This window comes from Mercenaria mercenaria, chromosome 2, assembly GCF_021730395.1.
Source record: "Mercenaria mercenaria strain notata chromosome 2, MADL_Memer_1, whole genome shotgun sequence".
NCBI lineage: Eukaryota > Metazoa > Mollusca > Bivalvia > Venerida > Veneridae > Mercenaria > Mercenaria mercenaria.
In genome coordinates this window covers 111,371,444-111,392,526 of record NC_069362.1, presented here as the reverse complement: position 1 = coordinate 111,392,526, position 21,083 = coordinate 111,371,444, and the positions used below count along the sequence as shown (strand labels likewise).

The 21,083-nt window shown below is 35.5% G+C and overlaps 1 long non-coding RNA gene across 1 annotated transcript; it reads right to left on the bottom strand.

The window, feature by feature from the left end:
• Nucleotides 1–13,178: 13,178 nt before the first annotated feature.
• Nucleotides 13,179–20,195, bottom strand: LOC123562975 (uncharacterized). The gene is made up of 5 exons (XR_006688698.2): nucleotides 20,075–20,195; nucleotides 18,056–18,160; nucleotides 14,680–14,727; nucleotides 14,022–14,066; nucleotides 13,179–13,277 (listed from the first exon to the last, which is right to left on the bottom strand). It is a non-coding gene; the product is annotated as an uncharacterized LOC123562975 (long non-coding RNA).
• Between the last annotated feature and the right edge of the window lie 888 nt (nucleotides 20,196–21,083).

The following is a 21,083-nucleotide window of genomic DNA, read 5'->3' as shown; positions in this document are numbered from 1 at the left end:
TACCCACCTCTTACAGTCAGTCCGTCGAGCTTACAGTTTTGACAGTCAATGATTCAATGAATACATTTGTCATTTTAGTCATTACTTTTGGCTCGCTTCCCTCAGAAAAATCTACATTAGTAGTATTAATTGCTGAAGTAATAAGATCGGACTTAACTCTGTCAAATTAATAAAATTGCTCTCCTTTATTTACAAATTGAAGATGAAATCGCGTGAACTACTTATGTTCAAACTATGTCAAATATAATTAAGAATGAACCTGTTTAGGAATATTTAACAAACTTTTTCTGAAGGGGCAAGGTCACAGATAACTCAAGAAATTCGATTTCCTCTAATCTTAACTAAAATCTAGGTTCCGATCCTGCATACTATCGAGATGGAATTGTGCTCTTCTTTATAAATAATGTATAATAAGAAAAGCCTCATTTCACGATGGTACATGTAGTCCGGATAACTGCCACGATTCAAAAAACATAAATACCAATAAAATGTATTTCAAGATCCTTTAAAAATGAAGAATAGAAGTAGACTCGGTTCAGTCGCTTTAAATAAACATAAACAATGCATAGAAATATATCGACATATTACTTTGAATAAGAAATAATAATTAAGTAATTGAAAGATTTTCATTAGATATAGAGGATATTACATGAGTTTCGTTTCATATTGAACGAGTTGAATAAAATAATAAAATGCGAGGCTTTAATAAATTCAATGCGGAAAGTCATAAATGTAATATTCTTTTTATCACATGTTAGCTTTTCCTGCCGAAACATCAAAAATTCTTTCTTTACTATTATAAGAAAGTCATGTTGACCAACGTCAACGTGTTACCACTAGGATACATGCTTGCATAAAAAGTTCTCGATATGACATTCTGCAAACGAGACTTTGTCGCAGTGTTTTACATTAAATGTAGCCCATAGAGAGGTATCATGCTACATTAAGTGGTATTGTCCGACTATCATAGGTTCTTACGTTGTGTTTAAGTTGAGCAAACTTTTATCAAATACGTGCGATACGATGTATTATCTTGTTTCAACGAACTTAAATTTAAGGCGACTAACAACATTTACATATAGCTGACCATAGACATATAATTTTCAAACGTAGTTGACTTTAATAAAACATAATTGCAAAAGTCTCTGTTCACTGTATAAAGGTAGATTTTTATGCAGCTTGTGCACGGAGGTATTTGAATAAAACAAAGTTAACAGATTTAAAACAATTAAAATATGTTATGGGCAAGCAGAAATATACCTCAATCACATATGAACATTGACGAATACCTGGTATCTGTTCTATCTTTCAAAGACAAGAACTTTACCTTTGAAACAAGACTAGCCACTAGTCTGATAATAAATATATTTTTACATTTTTCCCCCTTTTTGTCGAATTCAATTCCATAGAGACAAAAGCCAGTCTATTTTAGAAATTTTCACAGAGGAATGATGTTAAAATTATCAAATTATTAAATTGTGCTTGCCAACTGGTATGGTGAACAAGATTTCCATGAATGAAACTATACTATTATCAACAAGATACTAAAAACATTGGTCTAATAGAATAAGATAACCAGCGGTTTCAAAAATATTACTGTGTAGTATACATATGATTTTCAACCACACCAGTCCTCTCTGCTGATTAATTGAATAAATGCATGTCCCTTATAAGAGATATGTAATTGACTGTTAATATGTAGAGGTACCCTTTCAGCAGCTGCACCATAAATATTTTCAAACCAAATGCCTCTGTTTAACACTATATTTTTGACAAATCAATTTTTACTTCTTTTTGCAGATTTATGTGCCTGTACTTGTGCTTCACTGTCCTTCAAATATAACGCTAATAATGCATTTATTCCGCCCCTGAACCTGTACATTCATTAATGCACCAAGAGATGCACTACTAGTATATTATATGTGCATTCTGTCTTTTTACGTTCAAGGTTTTAACACAAATATCTTTTTTCCACTACCAGTTTGGGGAAAAACATCTTTTTGCTCCTTTATTGATCAATTACAATTTAATGTCCTTAAAACCATTTTATGACAAGCCAGAGGAAATGTGTATCTTTCAGATCTAACTTCAAGAACCAAGTACAGAGAAATGTAATTCATTTCTGATACAAATTTCAATTCAACTCACCCCTGCAGTTCCAGATGGTATCAATGAGTTACATAAACATGTGGAAGTAAACCAGTGATCTCTATCAGTTAGGCTGTGGTCAGTTCTTGACATTGATTGATAACAAACCTAAAATTAGGTTTATGAATTTTCGGATTGTACTAGACTATGATATTGGACATGGGATATAGACTGGCTCAGTTCACTACATTCAGTCATAAACATGTAAAAAGATATATCATAGTCTAGGAGCTAGTCTACTTTGAAACTGCTGACGTGTTAGCTAGCGAAAACGTATAAAGTTGGTCTCATACATCGTTGCCTGCCCTCTTTCGCTGACTGACCTGTTCTGATGACTCATCGTATACCCACATCATGTATTATTTCTTTTTTTTACCTTTGTTTCAAACGTGCCCTCCAACGTCCTTAAAATTGATGATTTTAGGCTCATTCAAAAGAAGTGTGAGTGGTCAGAGTTGCATACAAGACTTATTCACAAGGACGTGTACATAAAAATAATCTTGCTTTCACAAGTAAACGGGACTGCAATATCATATGGGGTAGACCATACAACATTGAGCCAGAGAGTGTTAGGAATGTTGTTTAGTTCTGCTCATTGCTTTCTCGTTTAGGGCAAACCCATTATTTTAACTGGGGACCATAAGCCGCTTTTCATGGAATTACACAGTAGTGTAGCATTGAAGGTTCCATGTGCACCGCCGTATGAACACATCTGCGGATGTCTCTAAATTGTTTTTTGTACTTTAAGCATGTGTAAATGTTGAGTTCTGCTCAACCCGGGGCTAGAGGGCGTGGACGGTAGCATGCATTTCCACTACCGTCTATGAACAGGCTCAATCAAACCGAGCCTGCAACATTTTCGTTTTTGTTGTGTTGAGCGACCTGTGGAGTTTCCACTTTTTCTATTATACAAAAATGAAATAAATGGTCATCTGCTTTCACTTTCGATTCCTTAGGTCTACCTCTAGTAAATATAGAACTGAGTCATGTGACATATAGTTTAATATTCATTGGAAACGGCACGCATATCATTACACGCGGTTTTTGGTGCGTGGCATTCCCTGTTTGATATTATTCTTTGTTTTTAACGATTTTATCAGTTGCATTTCGAACTCCAGAGGCTTGTAATATTAAATTTTCACTTTTCTCATCGTTAATCGTAAAGTACAATGTGTTTACTGGATATCTAAACAGTGTTCACTTCAATAAATAGTCAATTGTATATCTATATACTTAATTTCGAAATATTTGTGTTTCACTATAAACGATACCGAGTCAAAGGAATGCGTCTCGTAGCAGAAACAAAACAATAAATGAACTTAGTGAATGAAAAACAAGAAGAAAATTCTACGTGTTCACATGTGCACCTTGTCTCCACCAAAATATTCGCACAGAATGTTGGATAGCGGAGTAGAAATATTTTTCATCTGCTAGAAGATTTGCTTACTGTGCAAAGCTCAGAATGTAATGGCTACAGCTGGCATACGACAGGTTAGGGACTGAAGCTTATATTTAATAAACTAAAAGTACTTCTTTCAAAATCGAAAAACTGTGGGTCAACTGCAGTATTAGGATATATACTATATAATTATATATACTTGATTCAGTTACGCAGAAAGCAAGACTTTCGAGGGATGAACTGAGAGAATCATTCAGTTCATCTTTTTTTTAGATGGATTATAGAAGGAAAAGTCTTAGAATTATACCATCACGTGCATTTGAGTAAAGAATGTCCAGAAGACCTTTCTTATCTGTTTCTATTTTAATACAAGCGGAATGGTGTGTCTATGTTCTATGAACACAAGTTCTCAACGTCTGATGATAGGGAACTTTATCTTCTTGTGATAATGACGCTTAACATTTTGAACAAATGTCAATCCAAGTGTCTCAAAATCATGCAGCTTGTGAGAAAATTAACTTGGCTAGCAGTCCAAAAATAATTTCACCTTGAAATCGAAACATTCCGTGAAAAATAACGTAATAGCAGAGTCTTTATCCTGGTTCCAGATGGATCACTTCCGCAAAGCAGCACCAGCAAAACATCATCCAGACCCGTGCCCAACAGTGTTGGAAACTGTAGTCAATTTAGGAGATTAAAAACTGATCCATTTAGAGCTGGCTCCGACACTTATGTTTACAAATACGAAGTGTGTCCTTTATCGGCAATTACAGCGAACTTGGAGCTTCGAAACAATAGAACTTTCTCACAGCCTACATTATCTCTCTATGTGTCACATGATGGTGTACCTATCACAAGAACAAGTTTATTTAAAATCTTAATTTTGTTTTGAAACATATGGGTTTTGTTGACACAAAATATAATTGTCATAGTTTTCGTATAGGGGCAGCAAATGTTCGAAACTTTGAATGCAAGGTCATTTGATAAAACACTTGGCACAGATGGTCTTCAGATTATATACGCGTTACGTAAGTACTGGCTAAAAACAACTCAGGACTCTCATCTCTCAATGTCAGAATTCATGTGAAAGTTCGGTTAATTAATTGAGGGGACTGAATTTTATGACATTCGTGTATTTGTTTTGTTTGATTAACTGCAATCGCATACTGTTAAGCATAGAGCTGACACTGTTATAAACAATAACATTCACACTCCGCTTAAGTTATGTAAATATTTGTTTAATCGGCGCCGCGTTTGGGCTCAAATTACAGGCAGGGAATCGCGACATAATCTGTTATAGACACGAATTATAGCAGGTTGTTCCAATACCGTATTTCCTATACTATAAAGATGAAAATTAGGTATTGATACTTAACATTTTTAATGTTACCCAAGGCCCTTTTACTTATTTACAATATTTCATGCAGCTGAGACAAAGCACCGGCCCACCTGTTAAACGTTGACATGAGAACGTTTTATCTTTCAGAATGACCGTAAAGTTAATCATTCTTCGTTTCTTGTCTCTTAGCTATTTCTATGATCAATTACCATTATCATACATATGCATTTTTCTTTCACTAAAATTAACAATTGTTCGTAATTTCATGAAGATATACCTGTATCTTATATTTGTATATATTGGGATGTAGCGTATATTGCTATTTCATTTATTCCAGCAATCAGATATTTAGTTTATTTATTTATTTATCTATTTACTTATCTTAGTTGACTTCTGCGTCCGGTGGCTCTCACTGTTCCCGCTAAAATAGTTATTTCTACCAATCAGTTGTCTGCCGTGATATCAATACAACTTTAGAGTGTTCACTATGCAACTGCTTACTCGGAGCCTCTGGCATTATATGATTATGCATATACACTTCAGTCTGTCGCTAACATGTCTGCCCTCCGTTGTCTGCCCTCATCGGCTTTACAATCAAGTCTTCCGCTGTACACTTCTACATCTACTGTCAGCAGCCTACCCAAGTTGACTGTAAAATCAGGTCTGCCTCCGCAGCCTGGCATCGTCTGCAATGAAGTATCAGCAGTACATTTTGCATCCGTTGCTCGCAGCCTGACACATTAGGCTTAACATGGAAGTCTGCCATACTTTGTCACCGTTGAATGTATTGTCTGTATAATTGGCCAGCAGTCTGCCATCGTCCGCTTCTTCAATGGTGTTTGTCTGTCGTAAACATCGTAGATAGTCCGCTACTTTATGCATATTTTTGGGAGTCTTAATCTGCCACCGTAGACTGTAGACTTCACCATCAATTGGCCGCAGCTTGCAATCATAGGCTATTTCGGTAGGTCTGCCATTGTTGACCTCTGCATCCCTTGTCCTTAGCCTGCCATCGTAGGCTATTCCAACCAAGTCTGCCATCGTAAACTTGCATCCGTTGCCCGCAGCCTGCCTTCGTAGGCTATTACAACCAGGTCTATGATCGTAGACTAGACTATGCATCCGTTGTCCGCAGTCTACTACCGTAGGTTTTTGAATTTTGAAATCTGTAATAGTCTGTCACCGAAGGCTGTATACTTCAACATCATTTGCCCGCAGCCTGCCATAGTCGGCTTTTTAATAAGGTGTGCCGCTGTAGACGTTTGCATCCGTTGCCCGCAGCCTGTCATTGTAGGCTAATACAATCTAGTCTGCCATCTTAGACATTGCATCCGTTGCCCGCTGCCTGCCATCGTAGGCTATAACGACCTAGTCTGCCATCGTAGACTTTGCATCTGTTGTCCGCAGCCTGCAACCGCATGCTTTTGAAGTATGACATAGGCTACCACCTTGAACTGTAGACTTCAACCTCATTTGTCTGCAGCCTGCCATCGTAGGCTTTTTCAATAAGGTATCGTAGATCTATGCATCTGTTGCCTGCAGCCTGTCATCATAGGCTATTACAATTTAGTCTGCTATCGTTGACTTTTGCATCCGTTGCCCGCAGCATGTCACCCTAGGCTTTTCAAAGTCTGCCATAGTCTGGCACCGTGGACCGTAGACTGTAGACTTCAACATCATTTGCCCGCAACCTGCCATGCTATAACAACCAAGTCTGCCATTGAAGACTTTTGCATCCGTCGCCCGCAACGTGCAATCAAAGGCTATTGCTACATAGTCTGCTATCAGAGACTTTTGTATCCGTTGTCCGCAGTCTACCATAGTCTTCCACCGTGGACTGTAGACTTCAACATCATTTAGTTTGCTATCGTAGACTTTTACATCCGTTGCCCGCAGCCTGTCATCGTAGGTCTTTTGAAGTCTGCCATAGTCTGCCACCATGGACCATGGTCTGTAGACTTCAACATCATTTGCCCGAAGCCTCCCATCGTAGGCTGGTTCGATAAGGTCTGCCATCCTAGACCTCTGCATCCGTTGCCCGTAGCCTGCCATTCAGGGCTATAACAGCCAAGTCTGCCATCGTAGACGTTTGCACCGTTGCCCGCAGCCTGCCATCATAGGCTATTACTTCCAAGTCTGACATCGTAGACTTTTGCATCCGTTGCCCCCAGCCTGTCATAGTCTGCCATCGTAGAATGTAGACTTCAACATCATTTGCCCGCAGTCTGCCATCGTAGGCATTTTCAGTAAGGTCTGCCATCGTAGACCTATGCATCCGGTGCCCGCAGCTTGCCATCGTAAGCTATTACAACTTAGTCTGCCGTCGTAGACTTTTGCATCTGTTGCCCGCAGCCTGTCACCGTAGGCTTTTTAAGCCTGCCATAGTCTGCCACCGTGGACTGTAGATTCAACATCATTTGCCCGCAGCCTGCCATCGTAGGCTTTTTCAGTAAGGTCTGCCATCGTAGACCTATGCATCCGGTGCCCGCAGTTTGCCATCGCAAGCTATTACAACTTAGTCTGCCGTCGTAGACTTTTACATCTGTTGCCCGCAGCCTGTCACCGTAGGCTTTTTAAGCCTGCCATAGTCTGCCACCGTGGACTGTAGATTCAACATCATTTGCCCGCAGCCTGCCATCGTAGGCTTTTTCAGTAAGGTCTGCCATCGTAGACCTCTGCATCCGTTGCCCGCAGCCTGCCATCGTAGGCTATAACAACCAAGTCTGCCATCGTAGACTTTTGCATCCGTTGCCCGCAGCCTGCCACCGTAGGCTATAACAACCAAGTCTGCCATCGTAGACTTCTGCATCCGTTGCCCGCAACCTACCATCGTAGGCTATAACAACCAAGTCTGCAATCGTAGACTCTAGACTTTTGCATCCGTTGCCCGCAGCCTGCCACCGTAGGCTTTTGATGTCTGCCATTAGTCTTCCATCGTGACTGTAGACTTCAATCATCAATTTGCTCGTGCAGCCTGCCATCGTAGGCTTTTTCATAACGTCTGCCATCGTAGACCTATGCATCCGTTACCCGCAGCCTGCCATCGTAGGCTATAACAACCAAGTCTGCCATCGTAGACTTTTGCATCCGTTGCCCGCAGCCTGCCACCGTAGGCTTTTTGATGTCTGCCATCGTAGACTCTAGACTTCAACTTCACTTGCCCGCAGCCTGCCACCGTAGGCTTTTTGATGTCTGCCATAGTCTGCCATCGTAGACTGTAGACTTCAACATAATTTGCTCGCACAGAGTCTGGCTTATCAATGTAGACTTTTTGCATTATTAGCACTATTTATATTGTTACATCTGCTTTGTTATGTTATTCTTCTTTTGTATTGCTCAATGGGGACTTAGCAACCTTTCTTGGGGCTGAACCTCCTGCCGCTTCCAACTGCAGTTGGATGCGGCCACGGAGGTTCTTTTTGGGCATTCGGCTATTCATTAATAGCCTCGTCCCCAAGAAAGATTGCAGCAGACTGGCTCGATTACACCATACTTATACTTTCAATTACTTCAATTTATGTTACCTGCAATGAAATTTAGCATATTGTTTTAGTCATGGTCTATCAAGCCAGTTTTGCCAAATAAATTAGTTAGAATTACTCGTGTTTTGGTTATTCCTCGCCTGCTTATGTAGTTTGAGTATAAATTGTTGTTCATGTAATAAACATGGTTTATACAATAATGAAATAAATAGTCATCTGCTTTCACTTTCGATTCCTTATGTCTACCTCTAGTAAATATAGAACTGAGTCATGTGACATATAGCTTAATATTCATTGGAAGCGGCACGCATATCATTACACGCGGTTTAACGATTTTGTCAGTTGCATTTCGAACTCCAGAGGCTTGTAACCTTCATCCATCTCCACCACCTTACCTCATTGAGCAATGCTATACTGGCTGTCTCGGGTTGGTCTGTGCTTTCTTCGGGCATTCGACTATTCATTAATAGCCTCGTCCCCAAGAAAGACTGCAGCAGACTGGCTCGATTACAACCAGACTTATACTTTCAATGACTTCAATTTATGTTACCTGTAAGGAAATTTAGCATATTGTTTTAGTCATGGTGTATCAAGCCAGTTTTGCCAAATAAATTAGTTACAGTAGGTTTTAAATGATATTCCCACCCTTGTCATTTTAGGTTCATCATCATAGTTTAATCAGGAACAAGAAGCCATTTTCGCGAAACCTTAAAAGACCTCATCTGATTTGAGTATGGCATTTTATTATGTCGTTTTCCTTAATAAACGAGATGGATATCACCAATTTAGCATAACATTTTACAGGTGTTATGAAGCGATGGCCGTGTAGAGCTGTGGAGTATCCACTTTTACTATTTTATTATCACAGTAGCGTTGTCTGTGACGTATAGCGGCCGTAAAAGTCTCCCCGTACATTCAATCGGAACTGTTATACTGGGATCTTTTCAGATCGGGGCGCACAACGTTTATGTTGTGTTATTGGTACTGCTTAGTATTTCAGCTTGAACATTTCGGCTTGGGTGGTTCCAATACTCCCACTTTCATAGCTTTTGGTATTGTATAATCACCCCTTTGATACGGTGCCTTCTTTTTAATTGGTCTTCTGGCAGTTTCTTTGATATGCAAGCTGTGTATCCTCAGTTCTCCTCCCTTAATTCCAGTTTGTTTAGTTCTGCTCATTGTTTTCACGTTTAGGAGAAGCCTGTAATTTTAACGATCGACCTGTGAGCTCACCAGAGTACAAAGTGCTCAAGGTGAACTTTTGTGATCGCCCTGTTTCCGTCGTCCGTCGTCGTCCGTCATCAATAATTTGACTGTTAATACTCTAGAGGTCACAATGTTGGCCCATTCTTAATGAAACTTGGTCAGAATGTTACCCTCAATAAAAATCTTGAACCAGTTTGATATTGGGTTATCTGGGATCAAAAACTAAGTCACCAGGTCAAATCAAAGAAAAGCTTGCTAACACTCTAGAGGCCACATATATGACCCTATCTTTGTGAGACTTGGTCAGATTGTTTATCTTTATGGCCTCTAGGTAATGTTGGGTCAAAAACTAGGTCACCAAGTCAAATTAACTGAAAAGCTTGTTAACGCTCTAGAGGCCACATATTTTACCCTAACGTCATGAATCTTAATCAGAATGTTTATCTTGATGATCTTAAGGCCAAGTTTGAATCTGGGTCATGTTGGGTCGAAAACTAGGCAGATCAAAAGAAAAACACTCTAGAGATCACATTTTAAATTTGAAACTCATGATAAATGGTCAGAATGTTTGTCTTGATGATTTCTAGGTCGTTTGAATCTGGGTTATATGGGGTCTAAAACTAGGTCACCCAGTCAAGTTTGTAACACTCTAGAGGCCATATGTATGACCCTATCTTCATGACACTTCATCAGAATATTTATCTTTATGACCTCTATGCCAAGTTCGAATCTAGGTTATGTGGGGTTTAAAACTAGGTCACCTGGTCAAATCAAAGGAAAAGCTTGTTAACACTCTGAAGAGGCCATATTTATAACCCTATCTTCATGAATCTTGGACAAAATGTTTATCTTGATGATCCTAAGCCAAATTTGAATCTGAGTCATGTGGGGTCAAAAACTAGGGCACTAGGTCAGATCAAGGAAAATCTTGTTAACACTCTAGGGGCCACATTTTTATTCAGTCTTCATAAAACTTGGTCAGAATGTTTGGTATCATGAAGTCTTGTATGATTTCGACTCTGGATTATGTAGAGGGTCGAAAACTAGGTCACTTAGTAAAATTAAAGGAAACGCTAATATATACTCTAGAGGCTACTTTTGTACTCCAATCTTTAGGAAACTCTGTCGGAATGTTTGTTTTAAAAAATCACGGACGAGTTTCAATCTGGGTCATTTGGGATCAAAAACTAGGTCATAAGGTCAAATGAAAGAAAACGCTTCTTTACACTCGGACCACATATTTAGTCCAATCTTAATGAAAATTGGTCACAATATTTGTCTCCAAGAAATTTTGGACAAGTTAAAAATTAGGTCCGGTTGGGGTTAAAACTAGGTTACTAGGCCAAATCGAAGAAAAAACACTAGAGGTCACACTTTTTGTTCCAGTCTTTATGAAACTTGGTTAGATTGTTTATCTCCTTAAAAACGCAGACGAGTTTGAAACTGGGACATGTGGTGTCAAAAACTGGGTCACTAGGTCAAACATATTTGTTCTGGTGTGTTACTCTGGTGAGCGATCTGCGGCCATGATGACCCTCATGTTTCTATTTTGAACGTAGTGTTATAAAACCTAAACCTCAGGACTAAAGCAAAATTACAAGCCAATGTGAGCATTTTGAAATTAATTAAGCACGAAATCAAAGACAAACCTTATTGCAACCTTAACGAAAAATGTACACAGCAGAAAATACTCCTCACTATATTAAGTTCGGAAAGGTCGGTGCCAACAATTACATCTTCTAGGTCCGTAATCACTACTACTTTTTAGGTGTGGAAGTGCACTTTGTACCATGTTGCGACTTTTTACGTCTTTAAAGGTAAAAGAGATTAAGAGCTAAAATGAATTAGTATAAACTGATCTAAAAGTGAACTTCTCGAAGCAGCAACAACTGGCGTCAAATGTATTATAACCGACAGCGATTGGTCAAATGTCAGGGCTTTCTTCAAGACCAGTTCATCAAATGATTGCGAAGAGATTGTGATGATCGGACAGTTTAATTGAAATTTCATTATGCTTTCATTATATATAAATACTGTAGGCCTATGCAATAAAAGGAAATATTCACTGCGCACGTCCATGGCCATGTTTTACTTTCGTTTTCTAAACCAAGGCAAGACTGTCAATATTCCTAATACTTGTATCAAAAATAGGCGCACACGGCTTTCCTATAAGCGCAAATAAAATATAAGCGCATAGTTTTAACTTAAGTATAAGCGCATATCAAAAATAGGCGCATAAAAGTGTCACTAAAATTATTATAAGCGTATACGCTTATTTACCAGATTTTACAGTATGTCATCAATTTAACACCATATTGTATTTTCGTCCTACCTGCACATACACGCCATATTATCAAGCCTTTAGATGTTGGGAGCTTTGGCCCGTTCCAAAGAATCTTAAATTATTTCGCAAAAAATAATACTCTAACATCAAAGGTTTACAATGGTTGCAGAATTGTCTCCCAAGATATATGAACACGCATTGTCACTTACTAACCTCAAGCCAGTCCTTCTGTGTACTGGTCTACCAAGTTGATCTCTCTGCCCTTGCACCAAAAAAAAAGAAGAAAACCTCGTCGGCATATGAACCTCCAACTAAGAAGTAAACCATCATATTTTTTCAAATGATCGACCCTACGATCCGTTAGTCTGCGCTCTCCCTATAGAGACATGTGTGCAGCAAGTATTTCTAAATGGGTATATAATATAAAGGTCCACATTGTCTACACTGGAAATACCTGATTCATTACTGCAAAGACCTTGTGGTTAAAAATGTTTTCTTTCCGTACAATGTTCAAGAAAAGCTCAAAAACCAACTAGATAAAAATACATGTTTACTTCAGAGTAAATGATTTCGCTGTACCATGTTAACTGCTTACACATTAGCAACAGTTTAAATCTTTTACACGTGAACATTGTAAGCATCACAGAAAAAATCCTATGCTTTTCAGTGAAATACTAAAATTTATCAGTGAAATAAAACTGATATTTTCACTGCTTCAAACAATGAAAATATCAATTTTATTTTTCACTGGTATGGAACTACACTTGAATGCGAATGAATATGAATTATATATAATCGTAAATTCCTTGCAAAATATACTTCAGTAAAGTATAGATGTATATAGATACTTAGGGGATCATAAATATATACGTTCCACCGTAATAAATTCTGAATGAAATCATAGAGCTATTTCACAGTTTTTCTACATAGATATCATGACGTCATGAAACTATGACGTCATGATGCAATGCATTTGACGCTGCGCGGGTAAAATCGATACAATTTGTTAAAAACCATTGAAAATACATAAAATAAAAAGAAAATGTGTTGGTTTCAATGTAAGATCGAGATATATTTCGCTGCGCCACTCGTGAAAATCTAAAATTATAGTGTTCACTCGGTGAAATATATTTCGATCTTACACTGAAACAACCAAATACCTCTAGATCTATATCATTTCCTGTTAACCTAGTACGTTGTACTGGTCATTATTCTAATAACAATTTAAGGACATACTCTTTAGGACACAGAAATTGTACATGCAATGATATCATTATTGTGAAAGCTGTAATGTACATAGTGAAAAAATAACAATAAATACACCAGTCACATTTAATTTTTTTCAGACATTAACATACAAACAAAAAGAATGATAATGTCATCTTGACTGTCAGGATCAGTCCCTCACCGGCCTTCTTTCTGAAAAATACACCAAAAAGGAAAACAGATAAGTTAAATGCATGTGTAGAGTTATGATTATCCCAGATGCTTTTAAATTATTTAATGATAGATGGCTGTCGTTTGAAAATAAGAATCTTGATTTTTGTGGAAATATCTTACAGTATTATTAGTAACAAGCGACGGACAGCATCGTTTTCTGTCTACATAGAAGACTTCTGGATGTTTACTTGTTTGATCGAGAAATTATTGTATGAAATTTGCTTGCACTCTAAAGTTCAAACGTACAATATATGATATACCAAACTAGAAAATTTAAAAGACATTAATAGAAATGTTCGAAGAAGAATTGAGTATAGAAAGGAATAAGGCCCAGAAAGAAAACAAATGCAGCATTTTGTAAATATAAGCTTATTTGAAAGAGTCTCTGATTCATTGTTTTGGCTTGTCTTGCAATTGCAGCATGATAAATAAGATAGTAAATACACATTTAGACGAACTATATAATGATATATATACTATAAAATTTTGTTGCTGTAGTAGGTTACTTTTGCATTTCATGACAGTACTATATGTTTTACTGACATAGATACTCACACTTAACTCTAACAACCTGTTTATCGAGTTGTTATGTTGGTGGACAGAAGACACGACACATGTTCACTGTTCAATACCTCAACTAATAAATAATAATAATAATAAGTGCACTGATTGTTAACCTGAAATAGTTATCAATTTAAAAAATATACTTATTAACAGAATAACCTGTGCCAGGCGTACGCAGATGTCTCCCATTGTCTTCACGTCCCGCTGTAAGATGAAAATGGTTTATTTTAATGCTAAATATGGATTTAATTATATAATTCAATACACCGATGTTAAAATTTCTCCCGAAATAGACTAAAATGCTTACATATTGTACAGTAGGGACCAAAAAACCTAATAAACCTTATACGTAATTGATGTAGTAAAACATTAGAAAGTGACCATTTCTTTCGAACAGACTCGGTTGGAACCCCTCACGCCCCTAGCACCTGCTTAATCAGAATTTTATTACATAGTGATTGAGTGGACTCCATGATTCCAACGAACCAGAATATATAACAGCACTGAATCCAAAAGTATGTGTCGCACACGGCACTTGAATGTTGCTGTTTTGATAGTACAGAATTGTACAAGAAGATAAGAAAGTTATCTATGATACTATAATAATTATGTAATAAAGTTTCAATTGTTTTTTTCTCATTAAATGTGCATTTGACTTTATTGCATTGCTAATAAATGGTATAACATTTTCATAGATAATAGCGGTCTAAACTCTACGTGGCATTTTTATGCTTCACTGTGTCTGAAAAGGCGAATGGACCCTTATTAAATTTCAACACTGGCCTTCATAGATAATCAACATGGCAATTCAAAATACCTGATGCGCGGGCTTGAAGCCTGTTTCTTGCATTGTCGTTGTGGCCATCTGAATGATAAAAAAGAATTCTTTTATCAGTTCTGATATCTTTGATAATTAATATTTGTAATTTCAAACTGAATTCATCTGATCTTATAAATATGCTAATACATAGCGTATAAAATAACATAATTTGCCTTTCACGCGAGGAATAAACAAACTTTCACATTTTAGCATCTCCTGCGCAAAAACGTTGACAACAACAGATCTATAATTGTAATTATTTGTAAATTTGGACTATAAGGTTCTTTCGTTTTTATTTGGTGTTCTTTACGAGAGAGGGGCTAAATATTTTGACGAAGCAATTCATCCGCAAAATGAGTTAAAACCTATACGTCATATCATAGTGTGAAGGCCCGTCACAAACATCATGTCCTAATCATTTGAATAAGTCTAAATGACTTGAAGATGAAGTGTTTAAGCTAAGCCTAGCATATTGGATCATCGTGAAAACTTTCTCGGCCAAAAGTCTGTCTGACAACTTACATAATGTTTGATTACCTATGAAAGTCCTCCTTAACATTATCACGTGGTCATACAAGAATTCATATATCAAGGTATTTTCAATATACATTGTTTAAAGATATCAAATGGCCATAGTTCTGATAAATTATTAAAAATATGTTTCTATGAGCACATTTTATAATATTATCACAATTTGGGATATGAACACATTCATATTGTGGTGGATGGTTCCGACGGAATTTCTTTTAGCATTGAATGAACAACACAACATAAAAGCATTTATGTGGTTAGCATTATGGCTTATTCCACGAAAAACATCAAATGCCCATAACCTAAGAGTTGTAAATATCTACGGGACTAGAAATGTGTTTACTTGCATTTTAAAATCATGAGTAGATAATCTAAATAAGTCTAAAGGAATTCCCAAAAGATTGCATAAGTGGTAAATGTACAGATTCTATAAACGCATAAGGACATAACTGACCTTTGTGTAATTATCTAATGATCATGAGATGTTGTGTAAACACTAGTCAAACTAGTTGAAAATAAGGTTTTTCATTAAAATATTACAAAAGAGCTCGCCTACCGATTAATGTCAAATTTTAAAAATTTCGAAAGTATTGTAATCCTATAAATAGCTGTTAGAATAACAAATTTATGCAGATTTCGTGTAGAAGAATGCTTGTGTCGTCAATGTTGAAAATTTTCATATTTTCCACATTCGCATCTACAAAATACTGTTTTGTCAAACAGGAAATTAAAGGAACTTAATACGAAATAACTGATAAAATTCCATTGTATTTCCTGTTCTGTAAAAATATAGTTTTGCAATCGTGAATTTGGAAATATGAAAGCTTGGCGTACGTAAGATATTCTTTAATGCAAAATAAATGCTTCAGTCAAAGGTAAACATGATTTTTTCCAGTATATAATACAACGGTTACGTGACATATCCTGATTCAAATTAGATCAGAAGATTTGTTTGCATTCACCAAAATACAATACAACAAGAGTACAGCCGATCTAATCGAAATAAATACTTTCGCGTACACTGTAAATCAAACCTACCTGCAGATGAACTAAACTGCGACAGAAGTCTTCTTCTGGCATCTTCGCCGTTATCTACTGAATGATGAGAAAACAATTTTATGTTGACTTCTAAGATGAATTAACGATCAAGATTTAAACGAATTCATAAGTATACTAATACTTTTGTATTAACATTTAATGTTGTATCTTTGCAAGTTTTACACCAAACGGTAACAGTTTTATTTTCAGTGTAGAGACTAACAGATGCATTTTTAAATGTTTTTTTAATACTTACTTAAATATTGCGTTTTGAAACTCTACATGTTAGAATGAATGTGAGATTATTTTTCTGTAAGTAATGCACTGATCACTAAGGCGACAACGGTTTCAATTTAACGCATAATTTTACCTTCTACTTGCGCTTGCAGATGTCTCTCCATTTCCTCATGCTCCACTGTAAAATAAACCATGTTTCATTTTAATGAGTATTTGAATAAATGTTTTGTCAGGTGAAATTTTGCAATAGCCAAACAGATTTCTATATTAAAATTTAAACCAGGATATCCAGGGAAGACATTTACCAAGATTTATGTCTTAGAGGTTTAACACTATATAAAGTTTGAACATATACTGTGCGATAATAAACGGAGAGTACATGTACATATCAGAATTTCAATAAAAACACACACTGTATAGTGTGAAATAGCAAAGGTAAAGATTGAAATGTGTCATAGCCCCTTCAGAGAGACTATTTTGAATACTCTGGATGTTAACCAAGTCTGAAGTAATTCGTCAAGATTAATATTAAGTTTAATGTAATAATGAATAAGTTTTACAACAATAATTTATATACTAAGCCATTTACTGGTTATCATGAAAAACATAACAACGCCATACAATTAAGGCCTACAACACTACAACATGATTGATCATGAAAGCAAGTCTGAAATAAATCTTCTGATTACTTAATGAGGAGTCCAACACACACTATTTTATTGTCTAAGTCTAGTACCATGTATTGTTACAAACCTTACGGCATGAACTTTAGGTAGAAAATGCAAAATCTTATGATACGGATTGGTTAAATCTCAGTAAGTCTTTGGACATACGATAGTTCCTTCATATAGTTAGTCTTTAACATCATGCCATGAAAAATGTCAAAGGGTCATAACTCCAATAAAACCCTTTTTATCGTAATTCGTTTTCTATACGTACAGAGTCACATAATGTTTGAGCATATGAGCAAATATTAAAAATGTGAAAATAATTTAGTACAACAAAGCAAGTCTGAAAATCTTTTAATTATGAAGAGTATTTTAGCACAAAGGCGTATGTTTCAATAGTCGTTATCGTGAAGTAGGTGTTTCATATACAACAAGAAATCTAGAAAAAACTCTTAAATGTGAGAAAAGCGTTCGATTCAAAAGAGTACATTAAAAATAAAAGGGATTCTAATTGTGACAGAGGATTTGATACTGATACATAAAAACAAGTTTAGATTAAATCGTTATTGTGAAATAGGTGTTTGATACCCAAGAGCAAATCTGGAAAAATTATATCAGAATTAAAATGTGTTATTTTTGTACTTGCATTTAAATAACTATTTTATATGAATTGTTCATTGTATACACAAATTATGCTAGTTTTAGTCCTTTGTTAGTATAAACAGTTAATAGCGAACTATTGTGAACCTCTGTTTCATATAAATAATAAAGATCCTAAATTTTATCGCTGCATTCTTTTGCAAAACAAAAGAGAGAATGATGCAAACTTTTCTTATATCATCAAACAGGAACAACTTCTATGATGCTAATACCTTACAAGTGAATTTCAGTTTACACACCTCTTTGCGTGCCCCCTAACATGTATCTTGGCTTCTTTCTCCCATTTTGGACTACCAGTAAGTCCGCATCTTCTTGGTTACGTTTTCGATCGTGATCGTTTCTTCCTGAAAAAGGAATTGGTAATATTACGATAATATTTGCTTTAACAGTGTTGCCCTTACCTAATCTTTAATAAGTTTAGTTAATAATTATGAATAAGTATGAAAAAGAAGCTGAATCGTAACGAATTTAGTCATACAACTTTTTGGCGTACGTGTACATGTAGGTGGCCTCACAGAGTTTGCTGTCTCTTAGGCCACTACAAATTGATGAATAGTTCTTCAGAACATTTTCTAAAAAATGATGCAGCAAGCGAGCGACCGAACGAGTTTTTTATTTTTTTTTTTTTTTTTCAGTTTTGACTTTTGAGTACATTTGTTATTGAGCGAGCGGACTAATCTGATAATCTTTATTCTAATTTTAATGACACAAAATAAAATAAAATAATAATGAGATATATATTTCAATGTATAAAAGACTGAGTGTTTGGAATCTGCTGCAATTACGTTTGTCCTCAAAATGTTATTTTGAAATTGATTGTATTGCTTATGGTATGGTATGCATAAATAAAAATCACATTTGTCAGTTTCAGCCGTTTTTTTTTTGTTTGTTTAGTGTTTATTTTTCCTTTTTGCATTTATTAAATTTAGTGTTTTTTTTCAAAGCCAACAGGAATGACTGAACTGACAAGTGTTACCTACAAACACCGTAGGGTACATTTTAACTGTTTATACCAAAAATTCTGCTCTTACTGATTGAATCCGATCTCAGATCTACAGGCGCACAACTTTTACCCTGTAAAGCGTCACGTCTTTAAAATCCATACTGACAGTATCGAATACGTACAACAAAGGGTTCAATCAGCCCACTTCTATTGATGGAATCTAGGTTAAATATTCAGTTGCACTCATTCTTTCCCAACAACACATATTCATTTTAGTAAATTGTTGCTTCAGGATATTTTGTTTCAGAAAACGTGTAAATAAAGTTACACTGATTCCAAAATTTGATTGTTTTATATCAACAAGTGATGTGCAAGTGATTTGAAATCAACTATTCGTAACACTTGGCTGTAAAAGACTGTAGTTATTTCTCCATACTGTATGGTTTTACAGATTTATCAATATGAATTGATCATTTCTGTAAGATTATGAGAAGTCTACTGAACAGTGTGAAAGGCTTTGAAAGGAAAAAAAAAATATTAGGGTATTATGATTGTTCAAATCTAAGAGAACTGCTTCAAAATCTAATAGTTTTAACCTTTCAGAGAATAGAAATAGTCTCAATCTAAGTAGAGTAGAAAGCTATATATTTATCAGACTGGTTCATTTTCATAATGACCATTTTGTCTGTTATTAATCAGCCACACAATTAAAAACGAAGAAATTACTGTACATGTGAACGGATGAATTTTTTTCTCACAGATGAAATTTTTTATTTCTTTCCGAATGACTACAAACCAATTTCGTATGGCATCAATTTTTATTTTATAAAGAGACTTTATATCAAAATTTATATAACATTAAATTTTCACAACTCTAGTATTTGTAAAATAGTTTTTCAGCAAATTGAAGGTTTCTTACTTATAGCTGCCTATATCAAATCCACCAACATTATATGATAATATCTCTAATAAAGTCTATCGTAATATCGCTTGGAAGCATAGAATGCATCAAGCAAACCAATAGCAGACTCTGTTTGCTTTAGTCTGTTCATTTGAGGTAATCAAAACTGCAACACCCCTGAACCCCTAGCACCGGTTTAAACAAATTCTAGTATTGACTTGTTAAAAAAAGAAGATAATCTGCCCGAGTCGTAAATTCCTTCGTCAGGTGAATATAAAATCTATAAGAGACAAAATAAGTAAAACAGTTTCTACAAAAATATGTGAGTGAAATGTAAGTAAACAGAATATTAAAGACATCAATTTTGTTTGTAATAAAAGGATTAAAACGATGTAATAAGTATCTTGTATTTACCTGACTCCTGTATAGGGTAAGCATCACGATCTGCAATAGAAACAGTTTGTGAATATGCAATTCATTTCTCAATAAAAATAATGCTTTTATATACATTAAAAAGAAACAAATAGTGTACATTTTCGTAATATCAACCGGAAATGAAAGTCCTTGATTTCAATATGATGATTTCTTAATGAAAAATATTTATTTGGTCAATCAATAATGAGTTCCATAGAGTAAATTCATTTGAGTAAATTGTAACCAGAGTGTAAATACGATTCGTTATGTAAACTGGACCTGAGCTTACCAATGTACACAAATAAAAAAACAACAACACTTTATCAGTTTTAGCCTTTAAATTTTATGAACGCTTAATAGTTTTTAATGTTTTTTAATCGCAAATGAAGTTATACAATTTGTATAATGTTTGGAATATTTCATACACTCTTATAATCGATATAAAATCATAAATGTTCGATATAAAATCGTTGTTATACGATTTTTAAAAAATAAAATAATTCGTTTTAATGGAAAAGCTGAGGTGAGTACAGCTTTGTACGTTTTTGGCGCTCTGTTCCTGTAGTTTTAAAGAAGTTTTGCTAATTAAATTACATATAATGCAATACACTGACTAAATATATTTTATGGACCACATTTTGTGGTTCACGAATAAGGGACTAATTATTTTTAAGTTTTTTTTCCGGAATATTTAATGGTGTAAAAGAGAGTTAAATCATATCCCAAAAAGTATTGTGAACTCGAAAACGTCTTTGCATAGAAACCTATCACTGTAGTTTTATAGTGTCATTCTGCCTCATAACACTAGGGTTAGAATTCGTTTCTCCTCTCGTTTTTTTTATTTTGCCAGGTCTGGTGAATAAGGTGCATGTTTGATAACACAGACCTTTTCCTCCTTTCAAAATTCAATAACAGCAACTAATTTGTATGAAGGTACGTTGCATGACTTAATGCCTCGATCTGGACGGGGCGTAACATTTCTGTAAATATTTTAACTTAGAGATTTTCA